This window comes from Lissotriton vulgaris, chromosome 4_1, assembly GCF_964263255.1.
Source record: "Lissotriton vulgaris chromosome 4_1, aLisVul1.2, whole genome shotgun sequence".
In the NCBI taxonomy this organism is placed as follows: domain Eukaryota; kingdom Metazoa; phylum Chordata; class Amphibia; order Caudata; family Salamandridae; genus Lissotriton; species Lissotriton vulgaris.
Window position 1 is genome coordinate 2,029,054,097 of NC_141691.1, and position 19,139 is coordinate 2,029,073,235.

Consider the following 19,139-nt stretch of genomic DNA (forward strand, 5'->3'; position numbering starts at 1 on the left):
TCATTGCCCAACTTACCTCAATAAAATAATATACACCTCAAAACAAAAGGTATACTCTAGAAAAATGCATGCAAACCAATAAAAAGACAGTGATGTGCCATTGCGCAAACAAAATAAAGTGTGTAATAAACACTGCCCAAGCGCAGGCCACACCACGACATAGGGTACACAGCCACAGAATAAACAACAAAATGGATAAACCACCCATTGTATAGAGCATCAAGAGCAAAGCACAATAAGTGCACGACACAAAGCGCACCATAAACCAGATTTTAAAATACAGCAAAAGAACAAAAGCCACACTGCTCAATAAACAAGCATAAAGGATGATGCAAGTGTAACAAAGGCACAACAAAAAGAACGGTATAGGGTAAAGACAGTGAGAAGGTGTACGCATCACCCACAATGAAGAATCAAAAGAGTGTAAGAAGACCAGCTCCCATACACAATTACCCTTACACAAAAGAAAGAAACATAGTGCCTTTAAAATACTCACTAATTACACATTAAATGAGCCAAACATCCAAATACCACATGAGTAAAGAATAGTGTAAAGACAGTTCAACATGCTAACCATTGTAAAAACAATAAATTAAAACAAATAAGGTTGTCACCATCGTCTCAGGAATACTTCTTTGCACATCTTGTAAGTAGGATCCAATGTCCTTGAAAAACTTAATGTCACTGATGCAGAAGGAGGCCTTGCTGGTGAAAACTTTTTTAAACGGTGAAGTTGACTAACTGCAAATTTCACTTGCATTTCAAAATAATAAACATCCCATGAGTAAAGATTAGAGCAAACACTGTTCAACATGACAACCATTGAAACACAATAAATTAAAATAAATAAAGTTGTCACCGTAGATCCATTTTCATCAATACTTCTTGGCAATTCTCATAAATTAGTCCCAAAGGCTTTCTTTTTTCTTTAGTGCGACAACAATGTTCATTACAAATGTGCTACTTTACTGCTCCCAAAACGAAGAACAATTTTTTACAGTACCTGAAGTTAATTGCTCTGATCCGAGATCTAAAAAAAACAGCAAGTAAAGGCCATGCTGGAGGAAGCTTTAAATAGGTGAACATCGCGTCTCAGCAAAGAAGACTGCAAACATTTCCACAGAACTCACGCTCCTCGTAATGTAGAATACAAGCAAAGTGATCACAGCAAGAATACTTATCACTGCAGTCACCAACTGCTCCTTCGAGATTACGTTGAAGAATATGAAGAAAATGGAACGCTTGCAGCAGCAGCAGCTTAATGTCCGTCTGAGTACAGTTTCAAATGACGTGGTAGGCATTGCATGGACGCAGACGTGCCGGATGGCTAGAGGAAAATGCGTGCACCAGAGCGTCTGTAGCAGGAGTAGGCAGACGTCACAGAGGATTGAAAGAAGACTTGAGGAGCAGGTGAGGCAGCGCGAGCTGTGGTTAACTTTTAAAATATATTAAGGCAGTTTTAACAATGCACTTAACTCGACAAGTAAAATAACAAATCTGTCCAAAAGATATTGGTCGTTGTATACAAGATCTCCGTGTAAAAGTGAAAGTACTTCAGAAATAAATCAGCACCAGAGTTGTTATTTTCAATTATATAGGGAAAACGGGCACTGTTAATTTCCTTTCCACTTAGCAGCTCATCTCATTCACGCTCAGCTGCTCGAGTGCTATTTGTGCTTCACTAACAATTTTCTTTCCGGTTCGTCATTCATTTCTTTCACGCTTGGCTGTTTATTTTATTTATTCTACTTTCCACAAATTTTGAGATAAGAAATATCACTCGCCTTCAGCAATGCTCAGTTCCTTAAATAAGCTCGCTCAGACAGCAGTTTAGAAAGGCCTCAGAAAGCAAATCACTTGTCATGTGATAGAATCGGCCAAGCTTGTTTAAGGGTGGCCGGTGTAAAAGTAAAATAACAAGAAATGTGAAGCGCCCTGGGTAGGCTGTCCAGATTGTGGAGGACACTGGTGGGACTCTTAAGGGCGTTCTTTTCCTTGTTTTTCTTTTAACTTTAGAAATAGCTTAGTTGCTAGTTACTTGTATAAATTAACTTCATTTAAATGATGGAGGTTTTCTCACCTTCAGTAAACTTCAGTCCACAGCACACAGGGTTTCTTTCCAAGCGTCGCCAAAATGTTATAAGTAGATTTCAAGGATGAATAGAGGTAGCCATGAAGTATTACCATGTAAAGGTTTATTAGTTGCTCCAGTAGATATAAGTTGTAAGTTTTGTTAAGTTCATTAGATGTCCAAAAGGGAATCAAATAAGATATAGTAGAAGTCCCACCAGGAGCTAGATGGTTGTTGCTCAGCCTACACTCTTCAACTGTCATTCCTCACATATCAACAAGCACACTCACATTCCAATCACACTGTCATCAGGCATTCCAACATTCCACGCAGACATCACATTCATACAGGCTGAGCAACTAAGAAGAGGATGCACTAGGGAGAATTAAGTCACAACATATCCTCTTCCCTTGGGTTCATTCTGTTGTAAATGTCTTTTATTTAAAGGGGGAGATGTGTTAAATTCTGTCTTATAATATAAATGTATTATGTACATGTATTTAGTTATATCACTTTAAGGCATGAGACTTGTTATCTTCTGCAATTCATTCTGTATTCCAAACAGAGCTTTGTTAATGTAGCATTCTGTACTGTTTGGTGTGGTGTGTGAGTGGCAGGGCTGTATTATCGTTCACCTACTACAGGGTGGTGTTCATTTATAGCTTGTTGTTTTGGGGTCAGGAAGGACCAGTACAGTTTATTATAGGAGGGTTGTTCTTGGAATCTGTATACATGGTTTCCATTTGTGGTTGAGTGTTGGGAGTTAAAAACTTATATACTCCTATTTTAAAGATGTGTACCCTGTCTCTTTTGTGGTTTTGGGATTATGATTGTATCCCAGTTATGGTTCACGGGGAGAGTTGTACCCCGTTATGTCGTAGAGTTTGTTTTTAAAATTTAAGGGTGGTGAGTACCCCATTAGGGAATTGGGGGCGGGGCAATGGTTGCTCCAAGGTGATGGGGAGAGTTGTACCCCGTTGAGTGCCTCATTTAGGAAGTTGGGGACGGAGCAATGGCTACTCCAAGGTGTAGTTCGCGGGGAGGGTTGTACCCCGTTACGGATCAAAGTTGACTCCATTAAGTTTGTGTTTGTGTTTCCCAAGGAAAGGGGATGGGACTTGGGACTAGTTGTGTTTGGGATGTGTTGTCGTTGACTTGTGTTTGTAACTGTTTGGGATGTGTTTGTTCTCCATCTGTGGAATGGATGCTATGTGTACTTTCATATGGATGTGTACACACAAGCTAATTTTATTTATTGTATTTCCATCTTGTTGATTTCCCTAAAGAAATGTAAATGTAAATGTATGCAAATGTATAGGCATTTATATAGCGCACTACTTACCCGTAGGGTCCCAAGGCGCTTCGACCGCTGCAAAACCCTTCCTGGCTTCCCTGAGAGATGGTCCCTTAATGGGTATCTCCAGGGTGAGACCAGGCATCCCCGGCGGTCTGGTGGGGCTGTTAGTGAAGATGAGGCAAGCTACTGCCCAGAGTTGCCGAGTGTGATCGCTGATCAGAGTGGGCACCGAGGCGAGAGAATTATTGAGTCCGCTGACCCTGGTCCAGAAACCTGCCGCGCCGGGAATCGAACCCTGGTCCCGGGCCGTCCTCTGCTCTCGGGTCTGCCGCCTCTAACCAGTGAGCCACACTATTTAGAAAGGAGATGTGTTATATTTAGCCTGTCTTCTTTCTACCTCTGGCGATTTCATGGTCACTCACATGATGTCACCACTAGAACCTTGGGTGACATCATGGAGTGTTTGTGGCTTAGCCTGGGGACAACTTCCAGTTGTCACCAGGCTAAGCCACAAACACTCCATGATGTCACCCAAGGTTCTAGTGGTGACATCATGTGAGTGACCATGAAATCCCCAGAGGTAGGAAGAAAAATCACACTGTCATCAGGCATTCCAACATTCCACGCAGACATCACATTCATACTGGCTGAGCAACTAAGAAGAGGATGCACTAGGGAAAATTAAGTCACAACATATCCTTTTCCCTTGGGAACAACAAACAATAAAAATTGCAACAATGCAGCATAAACAAGAGAATGAATGTGCAAGAAACATTGTGCAAAATACATCTGAAAAGTACAGAAGAAAAATTTGATGTGAAAAGTACAAAGAAAGAATTAGCACAGATTAGAGCTCAGGATGCAAGACAGCACTTCCCCCTTCCTAGGGAAAACAATAGAATAGGTGGATAACTTACATATTCAAGCATCCTGTACTTGTGGTGAATAAAGGGAAAAAAATCAAAATTTAGAAAGAATAGGAAAAGAGTAAAGGTGCAAGTCATAAGTGTAGCCGGAGGCTGAGTGAAATAGATACAAAAAGTACCACACCCAACCATGTCTCTACACATCGCACCATGGAGGTATGGTGTGGATCTCAGAGAGTGGAGGACACAATAGAAAGAGAAAAATTATCCAAACACTCAAATTATGCCACACACCTCAAACACAATATGAATAGTTGTGTAATATATATAACTGTATCCACAAAAGGATACAAAGCCCAAAGTACAACTAAGGCACAAAACAACAAAAATGCAGCGCCCAAGGCACAATGCCAACCAAGAAGTGAGTAAATCCCCCACAACGCACTTCAGACGAGTGAGTGCCAAGGCGAAGTGCAGGACATAGAAAGATGAGGACACCCCGGAAACCCAGAAAGTGTAAATTCCACACAACTGTCATTGTCCAACTTACCTCAATAAAATAATATACACCTCAAAACAAAAGGTATACTCTAGAAAAATGCATGCAAACCAATAAAAAGACAGTGATGTGCAATTGCGCAAACAAAATAAAGTGTGTAATAAACACTGCCCAAGCGCAGGCCACACCACGACATAGGGTACACAGCCACAGAATAAACAACAACATGGATAAACCACCCATTGTATAGAGCATCAAGAGCAAAGCACAATAAGTACACGACACAAAGTGCACCATAAACCAGATTTTAAAATACAGCAAAAGAACAAAACCCACACTGCTCAATAAACAAGCATAAAGGATGATGCAAGTGTAACAAAGGCACAACAAAAAGAACGGTATAGGGTAAAGACAGTGAGAAGGTGTACGCATCACCCACAATGAAGAATCAAAAGAGTGTAAGAAGACCAGCTCCCATACACAATTACCCTTACACAAAAGAAAGAAACATAGTGCCTTTAAAATACTCACTAATTACACATTAAATGAGCCAAACATCCAAATACCACATGAGTAAAGAATAGTGTAAAGACAGTTCAACATGCTAACCATTGTAAAAACAATAAATTAAAACAAATAAGGTTGTCACCATCGTCTCAGGAATACTTCTTTGCACATCTTGTAAGTAGGATCCAATGTCCTTGAAAAACTTAATGTCACTGATGCAGAAGGAGGCCTTGCTGGTGAAAACTTTTTTAAACGGTGAAGTTGACTAACTGCAAATTCACTTGCATTTCAAAATAATAAACATCCCATGAGTAAAGATTAGAGCAAACACTGTTCAACATGACAACCATTGAAACACATTAAATTAAAACAAATAAAGTTGTCACCGTAGATCCATTTTCATCAATACTTCTTGGCAATTCTCATAAATTAGTCCCAAAGGCTTTCTTTTTTCTTTAGTGCGACAACAATGTTCATTACAAATGTGCTACTTTACTGCTCCCAACACGAAGAACAATTTTTTACAGTACCTGAAGTTAATTGCTCTGATCCGAGATCTAAAAAAAACAGCAAGTAAAGGCCATGCTGGAGGAAGCTTTAAATAGGTGAACATCGCGTCTCAGCAAAAAAGACTGCAAACATTTCCACAGAACTCACGCTCCTCGTAATGTAGAATACAAGCAAAGTGATCACAGCAAGAATACTTATCACTGCAGTCACCAACTGCTCCTTCGAGATTACGTTGAAGAATATGAAGAAAATGGAACGCTTGCAGCAGCAGCAGCTTAATGTCCGTCTGAGTACAGTTTCAAATGACGTGGTAGGCATTGCATGGACGCAGACGTGCCGGATGGCTAGAGGAAAATGCGTGCACCAGAGCGTCTGTAGCAGGAGTAGGCAGACGTCACAGAGGATTGAAAGAAGACTTGAGGAGCAGGTGAGGCAGCGCGAGCTGTGGTTAACTTTTAAAATATATTAAGGCAGTTTTAACAATGCACTTAACTCGACAAGTAAAATAACAAATCTGTCCAAAAGATATTGGTCGTTGTATACAAGATCTCTGTGTAAAAATGAAAGTACTTCAGAAATAAATCAGCACCAGAGTTGTTATTTTCAATTATATAGGGAAAACGGGCACTGTTAATTTCCTTTCCACTTAGCAGCTCATCTCATTCACGCTCAGCTGCTCGAGTGCTATTTGTGCTTCACTAACAATTTTCTTTCCGGTTCGTCATTCATTTCTTTCACGCTTGGCTGTTTATTTTATTTATTCTACTTTCCACAAATTTTGAGATAAGAAATATCACTCGCCTTCAGCAATGCTCAGTTCCTTAAATAAGCTCGCTCAGACAGCAGTTTAGAAAGGCCTCAGAAAGCAAATCACTTGTCATGTGATAGAATCGGCCAAGCTTGTTTAAGGGTGGCCGGTGTAAAAGTAAAATAACAAGAAATGTGAAGCGCCCTGGGTAGGCTGTCCAGATTGTGGAGGACACTGGTGGGACTCTTAAGGGCGTTCTTTTCCTTGTTTTTCTTTTAACTTTAGAAATAGCTTAGTTGCTAGTTACTTGTATAAATTAACTTCATTTAAATGATGGAGGTTTTCTCACCTTCAGTAAACTTCAGTCCACAGCACACAGGGTTTCTTTCCAAGCGTCGCCATCCGGCCTTGCGTGAGGGGACGTGCTGCCATTTTGGAGAACTGTATCCCATCCTCTTCGCCAAAATGTTATAAGTAGATTTCAAGGATGAATAGAGGTAGCCATGAAGTATTACCATGTAAAGGTTTATTAGTTGCTCCAGTAGATATAAGTTGTAAGTTTTGTTAAGTTCATTAGATGTTCAAAAGAAAATCAAATAAGATATTGAAGAAGTCCCACCAGGAGCTAGATGGTTGTTGCTCAGCCTACACCCTTCAACTGTCATTCCTCACATACCAACAAGCACACTCACATTCCAATCACACTGTCATCAGGCATTCCAACATTCCACGCAGACATCACATTCATACAGGCTGAGCAACTAAGAAGAGGATGCACTAGGGAGAATTAAGTCACAACAGTATTGTAAATAACAATACCTTTTATTTATATGTTTTGAAAACCTGCAAGCGGTGCACAAACACGCACATTTCCAACTAGTCCTTGCTTACTAGAAGCAATGCTGGCAGTAAAAGAGGCACAGTTACTGCCAGCTTTGCTTCTCATAAGCAAGGACCATAAATAGAAAGTGCGTATTTATGCACCGCTTGTAGGTTTTCAAACACATAATTAATAGGCATTGCCATTTACAATGCCAATAGCTCAAAATCTCGAGAATGCGAGGCCTATTGCATTGCAAATGATTTTTTATATATCTGTGAGTATCCAACATATCTGGCATGACTCTCGGACCTACACAGGACACTGGTAAGCTACACACGCCTCCCTCTCTTTGTGGAGTTATTTTAAGACAGATGATAAAAGGACCATTTATAGAGCCAATGTTAGGCTTCAGTCTTGAAATATGCACACAGATAGCCCCCACAGCAGTTATGTTTTTCGACTGCATATGGATTCTGGAGGTGTGAACATCACATGGTCATACGGGCATTAGTGGAGTATTTCCCCATTCCTTTTCTCCTATTACGTGTAAATACGAGGTCGTGGCCCCATGACTAACACTCAGATACCTCCACCTACAGTCAGCACAAACAGGGATTTTGTTACAAATGTATTCCAAGCGCAGGTAAAGCACAAAAAGTGTTCCAAGAAAGGAATGCAGAGTTCTCCACTGTAGCAGCCCCACACAGGAAAATCCTGAGTACATTGCAGCTTGATCATTTCCTTGGGGATACTCCACCCACCACCAACCAAACAAAAAATTACAATTTCGAAGTGCAGAACTTTATTTCCAACAAATGTACAGGACTCCTGGCTAATAAATAAAGCAGATATACAACAATTAAGTTTTGCGATTAATTAGGTTAGCGGACAACATTTAAAGCTAGCTTGAGAGTTGATTAAAACAAGTGGGTTTAAGGGCTTTTAGTGCACAAAAGCAAATAGTGTGTAACTGTTTTTGAAATGAGTTAAAAACAACTTTTACTTTAGCCACACAAACAATATACAGGTTTGTAATGCATCAGTGGCAGCACGTGTTTTTTTATAAGCGAGCAGATCTTGCTTTGGTAATATAGGCATATACATTCAGCGGCGCATAACCGACTGAGCGCAAAGTGATCCCTCGATCCTAGGGGTAGAGGGGGCCATGCATAGGGCCCGGTCAGTAACAGTAAAGGTGAAACACTTTTTTGGGGGCATTCTTCGCTGCTCCCCAACTGAATGATGCCTCTTTTACCTGTAATTCTTAATTAACATTCTGCCCGTGTCTGGCTAAGCATACCCAGCAAGCTGGTACTAATCCCCGAGAGAACCAGGGATTCCTGCACTGTGCATGATCCAACCTGCCTCAGTGCACAAGGAGGCACCATGCCTTTTGCAGGTGGTGATCCAGGGCACTAGAGTGAGGGGTCTCAACACCTCACCATACCTGGGCACATGACAGCTGGGCTTTCATTGAGGGGTGTCTGCGATTGTCACCTACACAGTCGCTAGGATTGGGAGTTATGCTTCTGCTAGTCTTTAATTACCAAGAACTTCCCGGCTACAAGAAAGGGAAAACAGACTTGATTTTCAAACTAACGTTGTTGTGAACCATTTTAGGACACTATTGTAATTTCCCCGATTCATGCCCTTATATAGGTATAAATCACCATATCCTTATATAGGCATAGAAATCATAACCATATTTGCGCATACCTCATGCAGTCCAAATACAGCAGGGCTACTTCCACTAGTTCCGAAAATGTACAACGATTTCTTGGAAAACTCGGCTTCAGCAGCTAGGGACTTTCCCTTGCTCGAAAAGTGACTTGTCCAAGAACTCATGGAGTTTTCAAAGAACCGAGAGTCTTTAATGACATTATTATGTCCACCTTTACGTCAAACTCTGCAACTTCAAGGTATGAATATGCCTACACTTGCCGTGGCAAACACACAGTGGTTTGGATCAGTTCGACTATCTACTTGCCCGACGCATCCTGCTGCAGCAAGTGCCGTAGGAAGCCGACCCTCCAGCAGACGCACTGAGAGAGACACTGTCTTATTTCCTGCTGAGAATTCCAGCTCCAGTGTTTCCAAGCTACCCTTGCGGGTTGTTGGGAAATTGAGTCCCGACCTTCTCCATTCTAAACTAAGGAACGGAGCTGATTAGACCCTAAGAGGAATCTTGGACAGATTCTTGGCAAAAGAATACTACATTTATGCTACACCTCACTTACTTCTTCCCTCGTACTAAGCTTAGGTTAGGTACACCGGGGTAGGCGTATTTTAGAAGCACCATTTGAGTACTTTTAGCCTTGTTATTTATGTATGTATTTATCTATGGTTTAGAAACCAATGCTCTTACAGTATTATTTTATTCTACTTTTTATACTGTATGCGTTATATTTTACAACCAGTTTTACGATTGTAGCAGTTCATTTCTTATGCTTAAGAAAGAAGACTGTTCAATAAAACCTTTTTATTGAAAACGCCCGTCTATCTATTTCTCTGCAACTCTGGTGAAACGAAGCATGCACGATTGACTTAGTGAAATATCTATCTATTGTCTCCACAACTCTGATGATCAGTTTTATCTTGGGGAAACAAAGTTGTCATGTTTGTGCGGTTGTCAGAAACTAATCCCTTCTTGTGAATTTGAGAAAGTCTCTAGTGACCTTTGAGCTAGCTGGCACTCACAATTAAGTCTAGTATATTCGATAGAGACCTAGTAGACCTTAGTCCTATGTCTAATCTATAGAATATATTATTCCAATGAGCAGAGCCTATTGGGAATATCGGAACTACACTACAACGTCTAACCCGCCCTTTTAAATGAGACCTAATTGAAGTCTGTGTGCAAAGGGCCATAAGCCTATTAAAGAGGAAACTCTTCAGAGGAGAAAACACCAACTGACTTCCTGGGTGTTCGAAGGAGATGGGCAGCTGAGGAAAGAATTCATCATTCACCAGCATTTGGGATGTTTAGATGGGAAACTCCATGAAGTTCGAGGGGTACATATACCACCTGGGCACATCTCACTTCCCCTTCTGCATTGAATCAGGGGCCCACCCAGAGGCGCAACTAGAGACACATTTCGGGGGGGGGGCTAAGAAAAAATTTCAGGGGGGCTGAACTTTAATCAGTAGGCAGAGTGGAGCGCAGAGTCGAGCTGCAGGGGCTCTTACAAGGGCTGAAACAATAACAATGCCTAATTAACATTTAAATGGTCTTTAAAAGACCTGTGAAACGTTCAGGTGCGGCTGTGTGTGTGCCCGGGATCTGTCTCATCCCAGCCTGCCACACACTACCGGTGGGGCTGAAGCCCGGTGAGTTCAATGGGTGTTGCGCGCCTGGGCCCACCCATGCAGGGCACGCAGGAAACAAGGGAGAACAGATCTCCAGGTGGACTACACATGCTTATCGCATAGAGAAGGCGATAAATAATGACAAAAAAATGGACACCAAGCACTTTAGTCGTTACCTACAGTGGTTCTAAAGACCTCCGTGGAAAACAACACCAAGAATTTCACCCATCTGATTCTGCTTCCCGTTGCAATTTGTTTTGGAAGGGGCACACAGCCTGACCTCCCCCAAAGCACACATCTCAAGGCTAGCTTCACCACACATAAGGTTTTCTTTTAACTAATTTATGCAACAACAGGATGGAAGTTATCCCAAGGCAGTCCCCTCCCTCTCAGAACTCCTCCCCACCCCCAGGCTGGAGACAAACTCTGGAATCTTCACCCACATACATGCAAATGGTTTCCTTGCACAAATACGGCTGCTCTGAGCCTCACTCCGACGGATTCTTTCCTGCCCTTTGAATTAGGCGGGCTTTCTTTGCACTGTTAAACCCTCTCAGCCTAGCGAGGGTATATAAAATAAACCACAACTGATGACAAAGGGTAAAAATTTTGCAGCAGCTTCTAGCCCTGTGACTGCTTGCGGATGTTACCTTTTTACTTTTTATGCTTTCATGCTACTTTTAACATCTGAGAGCGTATTTTTGAAAGGTCTGAGGCAGCTGGATATTGATTTTTGAAAAGTTACATATGATAGTAGTAGACCCGCACAACTGCTCCAAGTCACATTCTGGAAATAAGAACCCTGTGCTAAAGTTGCCTGCCAGCCTAAAAATAAGCAAAGTGCGGCATAATTGTGAAGTGACACTACAATCCAGTTTGGGATACCCTGGACACCATTGGACAATGCTTGCCGTTTGCTGTGCTGCGAGGAATTTGTTAAAGATTGATTAGTGTCTCTGTTGTTTGTTGTGATAGACAGCCCTGATGCAGATAGCAATTGAGCCCAAATTGTCTGGACAGCTTCAGCCCATAAAAAATGTAAATGAAAATAAAAATAACAATCACCCAGGTGAGGGGGAAGTGGGGATCGAACTACCAAACATGAAATACACCTCAATGCACGGATATAATCTGATGCACTGAAATGAAACCCTCGCACGTGTTAAAGAAATGCACTTTTTTAACTTTCTATTGTGAAAGATTTATATGTTGATCACCCAGTGCCAGGTCAAACGGTTCCATTTATTAATGCCCACTGTCCAACTTTAAAGCAAAACTACGATTCCCATAAGGCACTTGCCCTGGCTAACAAGCCGGGCTCGCGCACTGCAGCCATGAGGTGGCTGCTGGGCCCGGAACAAGAGAGGGAAGGGATGGGCAGAGGGGTCGGCGACAGCGGAGGGATGGAGCGGGCAGGCGGGGAAGGAGCAGGGCAGACAGGGAAGGAGCGGGGCAGACTGGGAAGGATAAACAATCGAGACAAATGGCAAGATCTCTCACCTGGCTGCAGCTCTTCAGTTGACAGCCTTCGCTATCGAGACAGAACCGGAAGTCGTCACCAGAAGGGCTTCGAGAGCCGGTTGCTATGGACCCGCGGTGTTGCCAGCATGTGCGGGAGGGCTGCTGCAGATTTCTTGCTTGAAGCACAAGTTTCGCTTGAGGTGGTCACTTGACCTACCGCCAGGGACACAGTGAGTGCAGTGCGGACGGTTCATCAGCACTGAAGCCCTGGGGTACTGGAGCAGGCGGCGGCTCTCTTTTGGCGGTCGGAACTGTGGGGGCTCGCCTCGCTAACATTGAGCTGCCCTGTTGTGGTTGGCAAAGTGGCTGCCAGCCAATCACCTCCGAGATATGAGATGACGGCCCTCATCCCGCCCCGTTCTCTGGAAAGAAAACAAGCAACAAATGAGCACCTCACGCAGCGGGGGGAGAGGAGAGGGGTGGGCGCGATTCACTCGCGGGAGCGATAATTGCTGCCAGGTGAAGGCGTGCACTCCGGCGAGTGAATCTCCTGACGGGCACACATTGTCATTGAAGGCAATGGAAAGGGTGCACATGCTTGGCTGAAAAGCAAAAGCGTCGGCAAAAAGCTCCTTTGCCTTTGCAGTGCATGCGAGACCTAAAAAAGGGCCAAACACTGACCCCAGGAACTACTGTATGATCGCCCTGTTGAACATCGGGGGAAAGGCTTATGCAAGTACTCTTTCGGTGGAATTAATGGACTGGGTTTGTACAGAAAGTCTCTTGCCCTTCTTTCGGACTGGGTTCAGTCCAGGGGGCCCCACTGTGGACAATATCATCGCTCTGTCATACTTAGCTCATGAAGCGGTGCTCCATCGTACCCCGCCATTTTTTGCCTGCCTTATCAATTCTACGGGGTTGATTATACCATCCTCTGGCAATAAATTGGCACGCTGGAACATCAGTCCGTTAAGCAATTAGATCGCTGTATTCACAAACCTGGGTAAGGGTCAAACTCTCCAGCAAGTTTACCACTGAGAAAATCGCCATGGAATGGGGGCTAAAGGAGGGCTCTGATGCTTTTCAATTTATATACAGCTGACATGGGCCAGGCTTTGCATGTAGCCACTTTAGCCACCCATAGGATTGGGCACACAAAGATTCAATTGATGCAATATGCCGATGACCTGTTTCCTTTGGACCACACCAAAATCACTCTACATAAAGTATTCACAGACGTCTCAAACCCAACCAAGTCCAAAATAGTGATCTTTGGCCAACACCTGAAAAAAAGGTGACTAGGTGCAGGTTGGGTGAGCTGACCTTGGACTGTGTACAACTTTATAACTATCTGGGGGCTAGACTTAGTGAAATGGGCCGCCCATGGGTCCACCTTCATGAATTGCAGCAAAAAGGAAAAATGGTCAACTACACCCTCTGCAAATTATACGCCATCCTAGATAGCCCAACAACAATGGCCATCCAAGGAGTATTGAGTGCGATACTACTACCGTCTCTCATCTAGGCGCAACAAGCATTTCCAGGGAAATTTGCACAGGACCCGGAAAAAATACATTGCACATCCTACCAAAAAGTTATTTTGTTTATCAGCCTGCCCCAGGGACAACTTAACGAGTCTGGAATTCAATCTTATCAACACAAATTGGAAGAGCTGGCGTCCTTGACAAAATACTTTTATCAAACAATGACTGCGTCTGAAAACTCTATGAAGGCCATTATAAAATGCATTGTCCTACAATCTGGCAATCTTTGTCTGCTTGCTTTGCTTCAGCCAAAGACCTATTGCAACTTGCAATAGAGAACTGGGACCCCAGCATAATCAAGTATGCTACTATTAAAACAACAATAAAAAAGCAAGTACTCTTACGTTCTCGCACTTCGGATATTGAAGCCTTGGCCTTGGTAGCCAGAGGCTTCCACGATACCCAAGTCTCCCCCACACACTGCCCAGTCTAAAACCCCACCTTATGCAGCCTGTGGGGAGACAAGCCCTACATCAATCAATCAATCATTGTACTTATAAAGCTCGCTACTTACCGGTGAGGGTAACAAGGCGCTGGGGGCAGGGGGGGTGCCGCTACTGCTCGAAGAGCCAGGTCTTGAGGAGTCTTCTGAAGGTGAGCATGTCTTGGGTCTGTCGTAGGTGGGTAGGGAGGGTGTTCCAAGTTTTGGCTGCAAGGAAGGAGAAGGATCTGCCGCCGGAGGTCGTTCGTTGGATGCGGGGGACAGTGGGAGGCAAGGCTGGAGGAGCAGAGCCGGCGGGTGGGGGTTTAGAAGCTGAGTCTGCTGTTGAGGTAGGCTGGTCTGGTGTTGTGGAGTGCTTTGCGTTCGTGGGTGGGTGAGGTCTCTCAGGTGGGGGGTGATGTGGCTGCATCGAGGGATGCTGAGGATCAGTCGGGCTGAGGCATTTTGAATGCGTTGCAGTCGTCGCAGGTGTTTGGCCAGGATTCCTGCATAGAGTGTGTTGCCGTAGTCCAACCTGCTGCTGACAAGGGCCTGTGTCACCGTTCTTCTGGTTTTGGTGGGGATCCACTTGTAGATCCTGGGGAGCATGCAAAGGGTGTTGTAGCAGGAGGAGGAGTTGGCGATGACCTGCTTCGACATGGAGAGGGAGGAGTCCAGAATGATTCCTAGGTTGCATGCGTGGTCGGTGCTGTTCCCAGTGTGGTCGGCCACCAGGAGTCGTCCCAGGCTGAGGGGGTGGATCCGAGGATGAGGTCCTCTGTCTTGTCCTAGTTCAGCATCAGTCGGCTGCCTCTCATCCATTCAGCGATAGCCTTCATTCCCTCATGGAGGTTGGTTTTGGCGGTGTGCGGGTCTTTGGTGAGGGAGAGGATGAGCTCAGTCATCGGCGTAGGAGATGATGTTCAGGTGGTGCTGGCGGGCAACGTGAGCAAGGGGGGCCATGTAGACATTAAACAGCGTCGGGCTTTTCAATGTCTACTTTCCGTAGTTGGGGTGCGATGGCTGCGTCTGCTTTGTTGAATATGTGGTGTGGGCAGGGGTCTGATGGTTATCCTGAGTGGATGGAGTTCATGATCTTGCGTGTTTCGTCGTCGTTGACGTTGGTCCAGGAGGTTAGGTGGTTGATACGGGTGGTGTTCGGAGGGGGGGTGGAGTCTGACGTTGTCGGGGTGGTCGTGGTGGTGTTGAAACTGTCATGGATGTCAGCGATCTTGCGGTGGAAGAAGGTGGCTAGCGAGTCGCACAGTTCTTGTGAGTTCAGAATGTCATTGGTGTTGGTGCTGGGGTTGGAGAGTTCCTTCACGATGCTGAAGAGCTCTTTGCTGTTGTGTGCGTTGTTGTCCAGGCGGGTTTTGAAGGATGATCTCTTGGCTAATCTGATGAGATGGTGATGTCTCTGGGTGGCCTCCTGCGTGGCTGCGTGGCTGTTTCATGTTTGTTCATGGAGCCATTTCTTCTCCAATTTCCGGCATACTCGTTTGGAGGTCTGGAGTTCTTCACGGAACCAGGTGGCTTTCTTGCTGGTGCGGCTGTTGGAGGGTTTCTTGGTGCAGTCGTTGATCCACTGTCTGAGGTTGCGGGCGGCAGCGTCTAGGTTGGTGGGGTCGGTGGGTGGGAGCTGGTCTTCGGTGACTGCTCAAGCAGCGGCGGGGTAGCTGTTGGGTGTGGTGGAGCGTGGTGGGCTTCTTGTAGGTGAAATGGATTCAACAGGGATCCTTCCGCTGGAGTTCGGTGGTGCGGTCGAAGGAGACGTGGGTGCTTGTGAAGAAGAGAGGGTCAAGCGTGTGGCTGGCGGCGTGGGTGGGAGTGGTGACGAGTTGTCTGAGGCCGAGGTTGGCGAAGTTGTCGATCAGGGTGGCGGAGTTGGCGTTGTTGTTGTTCTCGAGGTGGAAGTTCAGGTCCCAAAGGAGGATGTAGTCCATGGAGGCGAGTGCATGGGTGCTGACGAGGTCGGCGATGGAGTCGCTGAACTGTGACCGGGGTCCTGTGTAGTGTAGATCCGGAAGTGCAGGTGTTTGGCGGTGCTCAGAGTGTCGTCTGAGTCGGTGGAGACCTTGAGGTTGGACTTGTGGACGATGGCTATTCCTCCTCCAGTTCCATTGGTGCGGTCTCTGCTGGCGATCTTGTAGCCGTCCGGGACAGCTATGGTGATGTCGGGAGCCGAGGAGTCGTTCCACCAGGTCTCGGTTAGGAAGGCAACGTCCGGGGTGGAGGTGTCGAGCAGGTCCCAGATCTTGACGGCGTGTTTGCGTGCAGAGCATGTGTTTAGGAGTATGCAGCGGAGATGGTAGGGTCCAGTCCTTGGTGGTTTGGTGGCTCTGTCGCAGGTGAAGCTGCAGGTGCGTCAGAAGAAAGGTCCGTGGGTACGTTTCGGGGTGGCCTGGAAGTAGCTGTGGTCTTGGCTGGCGTTGAGTGCATGGATGGTGCTGGTGTTGTATCGCAGTCTGGAATCGAGGTGTTCATGGGGGCCAGGGGTTCTGGCGCTGGGCGCGGTCCAGGCGTGGAGGGGCGCAGACGGGCTTGCCTTAGGCGTGCATTCGGCGCGCCATCGGCGCGGCTGTGCAGCGTCCTGCATATATAGGGAGGTGGGAGGGAGGAGCAGCTGGGAGGTGGGAGGCGGTAGCAGCGAGTGGGCAAAGGGCGGGGCTGCAGGCGGCACAGCGGCGGGGAGAACGAGAGCAACAGAAAGCAAAATGGGGCAAAAAAGAGGGGAAAACAGCAGCACAGAGAAAAAAAGAAATGGGGCACAGAAGAGGGGAAACCAGTGGCACAGAGCAGGCACAGAAGTGGGGAAAACAGTAGCACAGAGCAAAAAAAAACGGGCAAAAGGAGGGGGAAAACAAGTGGCACAGAGAGCAAAAAAACGGGGCACAGAAGAGGGGAAAACAGTGGCCCAGAGCAAAGCAAAGAAAACGGGGCACAAAGGACGGGGAAAAACGAGTGGCACAGAGAGCAAAGAAAACGAAGGATGGCCCCACTAACCAGCGAGTCCTTTAGCAGCGGCAGCAGGGGCACACAGGAGGAGCTGCGTGGAGGGGGAGCGACCTACCAGAAGGGTCAGGGGTCGCTACATAGGATCCTTGCAGCCAGACTACATCATCTCCCTCTTAAAGAACTATATCCAACTTAGAAATAAAGCCGGACATCATGGAGCGTCACCTCTGCAATTACAAAAAAGGGTCTTTGGCCCATATTTTATTTCATTAGGTGAAAAATACACTTTTTTGATCCCATGGAGGTGGTGAACGTTTTGCAGAATACAGTGCTGTTAAGTGATGGTAAACTCTGGCACTGTCATCATGTTGTTAGAGTATCTATTGAGAGTTTAAAAAAAGTTTATTGTGACGATAACATTAGGGGATAAAATGGGACACAACGAATACAATGAATGAAGGTCAGTAAAAGGAGCAGGAATCCACCTTAGTACTTGAAAGACTAGGTGGACGGAGACATATATTCTTTTTTATTTTATATATATTGCCAGTGACTCTTTACAAATGTATTTCCTAGAGTATATTGCAACTTTGCTGCAGTATTTTACTCTTTGTTGTTAATTGGAAGAAAAAAGACTTGTATCAATTTCTTAACCCCCATTATCATTTTGTTTCTCTTGCTTGGATTCTTTAGCAAAATGACTTGTGTTTTATACCTGTTCTTTGCAATTCTCCCCCTTCTTCATCACTGGAAGTGTAGGCTTGTACACCTTAATTATTCATGCAAAAGAAGTGGGATGTGTTAAGGGGCTGGCATGATGGAGTGCTATAGTGGTGAAGCATGGTGATTGTAATCCAGGACATGGTGTGGAATATGGGGCACAGAGAGCATAGGGCTGACATGAAGCAGGCTGCTGTGGAGTGAAGCTCTTAGGTTTCCAGAATGTTCACTTGTGCGTAATTAGATGTTTGGCTTCTGCAGAGACATCTTATGGATTTTGGGGGTCTTAGGCCAAACTTATTTTGAGAGCCCCCTTTGGATCAGCTTTGAAATTACGATCCACTTCCAGCACTTTCATGTCTTTGCTGTGCTCCGTTACATGATAGGGAGAGAGGTGATATGGAGTCGTTTAGCTCTCTCTATCCGCTGCTGGATTTGGGTTGCCTAGCTCCAATTTAGGCACCCTAACACCATGGTGCAATGTTGCCTATGCTGTCGTCATGATATTTTTTGTGCAGAAAGAAATACCTTCCTCCACACAACAACTACTCTTTGAGGCTATGGCATCTTTGCTTGGGTGCTGCAGAATTCAGCAAACATGCAAAGAGGAAAAGACAAGGAGAAATAACGATACTTTTAAGTGCACCATTATAGGGTAAACCCATGTTTTGTGACAGTCAAAATACATGGGTGGATGCATGATAAAACCCATGCTCTACACATGTAAGGCCTCCCTCACTCAAGGTACCGCAATTCAGCACTATGTAATGCCTTGTGTTACTTTTTTTTTTTACAGAGCCACACACAGCCAAGAAGTGTGGCCTTTGTGTGGCTTAGTACATATCAAAATAGATTTTACGTTGGGCTGCATCCAAAAAAGGGTGCAACCATAACAAAAAATCTTAGTAAATCTGGGCCACAGATTTACTTTAGAGATTTGTACTCAAGGGACACACCCCAGCGTAAATTTGAATACACGGCTAACCGTGCAAGGCTAAGCCTTTTAAAATTAATGCAATTCCACATTTTCCCCTTAGCAATATCATGGTTGATTCTGCAAGGGTTTTGTATGATCATAGTTTATTTGATGTGCTGATTGCACTCAAGCCAGATTATGCTATTTAGTAGAACTGAGCCTGGGTCAAAAAGTAAAATTATGGGTGTTTGCATTGTAGCCACCCTGTCTTGTTCTGCCTGCTTTGCATGCATAATGTGGGGTGTTTGCATTGTAGCCGCCCTGTCATGTTTGGCCTGCTTTGCATGCATAATGTGGGGTGTTTGCATTGTAGCCACCCTGTCCTGTTCTGCCTGCTTTGCATGCATAATGTGGGGTGTTTGCATTGTAGCCACCCTGTCCTGTTCTGCCTGCTTTGCATGAATAATGTGGGGTGTTTGCATTGTAGCCACCCTG